This window comes from Cynara cardunculus (genome assembly GCF_001531365.2).
Source record: "Cynara cardunculus var. scolymus isolate 2C chromosome LG 2, CcrdV1, whole genome shotgun sequence".
In the NCBI taxonomy this organism is placed as follows: Eukaryota; Viridiplantae; Streptophyta; class Magnoliopsida; order Asterales; family Asteraceae; genus Cynara; species Cynara cardunculus.
In genome coordinates, this window is record NC_037529.1 from 59,429,503 (window position 1) to 59,431,462 (window position 1,960).

The following is a 1,960-nucleotide window of genomic DNA, read 5'->3' on the forward strand; positions in this document are numbered from 1 at the left end:
TTTTTATGATATCTTCAAACATATATTTTATTCAAAAATAAAAACATCATCGCTTTCTCAAAATCACATAAAGTTATATTATAACATCAATTGAGATAAAGAATAAAATGAAATATTAAAATCACGATGTATCTCGCTGCATTGCGCGAGTACGCTTCTAATATATATATATATATATATATATATATATTATAAATTATTTTTATATAAATTTCTTATTTATGTTTTGTTTAAGTAAATAATATACAACATGATAAAATATTTGATGAAAATAAGCTAATATTAAAAGATGAAACATAATCAATGAAATATAAAAATGCATAATCCCATCGAAAAGAAATTAATAGAAATCTAATAATCTAATAACCCGCTTCCAAATCCTCCAAGATCATTAAAGATTGGTCCAAACAAAGTCGATGTAAGTGACATGCTTATTTTGGCATGCTAGGCACGAACAATGATATCAATGTGTTAGAGTCTTCTCACCTTTTCTCCAATCTTGCCAAGGCATTCTTCATCCCGCTTGTTACGCCATTCAAGGAAAAGAATATGATATAGATTGTCATTGGCGGATAATATCTATCTAAAATAGTCCACCTTACTACAAACTATTCATGAACCACGCAGTCGAAAAAATAAATATTTCGCAATGCAACAAGAAGCATGTAGAAAAGACGTAGTACACACATTTGGCGTTCTCCAATCATGTTTCGCAATTGTAACAGGACCGACTCGTTTTTGGCAAAAAGACGTGTTACATGACATAATGATTACATGTATTATTTTACATTACATGATAATTGAGGATGAACGTGATCTCAATGCACCAATGGAAATTGCAAGAGAAGTGCCACCGATAGAGGTTGAAACGGTGATGGGTGATAATAACCAATTTCAACAATTTCTCACTCGTTATAGAAAAATCAAAGACAAATCCGAACTCCATAATGCCTTAATTGACCATTTATGAGAAAAATATAGTAATGATAATAATTAAATGCATATGTATTTTCTTTTTGTATTTGTTTTAATGTAACTTCTATTATTTAAAAAAAAGTTGTGTTTTACATACTAAAATAATTTAATTCATAATTAATTATAATATTTATTAACTCATTGTTAAAATTTAAAAAATTGGTTTATATACTAAAATAATTTAATTCATAATTAATAATAATATTTATTAACTCATTGTTAAAATTTAAAAAATTGGTATAAATTTTACAGCTAATAAATATAAGGGTAATAATGAAAATGTAACAGATCAAAGACAAAAAGAGATATACCTAAAAATCTTATAATTTGGTGTAAAAAATAGTTACCCATTGAAGAAGATTTATAGTTTGCACCAGATTTACACCAAAACTTATACCAATTCCATGATTTGGCGTTATTCATTGAAGATGCCCAGAGTGCATGCCATTTCTAATCTACCTCAGCTGGTGTCAGTTATTATTGATGTATCCGTAAGTGCAGGTGCATAAGTATTGCTACAGATTATAATCTGATAGATCTAATCATATTCATTTATGGTCGTGTTCGAAGTAAAGTTCATATAAGAGATAAGCCGAGGAGTCATATGATTGGACATCCATGTAGGTATTTTTGTTTAATATTAATTGCATTAGTGAAATATAGAAGGTCGACCTTGGTGCACTAATGCCCTTTGGCTTTTGTAGGGGTTTAGGAGGGAAGTTTCATTCGTGAATATAAAATAGCAACATGTATTTTAAGGTTAATTGCATGAAGAGCCATCATACTTTTGTTTCCTTTATATTTAGTCACACAACTTTTAAAATCCACAATGGCATTGAATTTTCAAAATCAAATTTTTTGGTGCAAGAAAAGGTAACCAGTTGATAGCATCCCCACATATTTTTGGGGTCTAAATCTAGGATGTAAGGGTGCCTCTACCCCTTGTCGAGTTTTTGTAATGGGTGCTTATGGGGGTGGGNCAGTT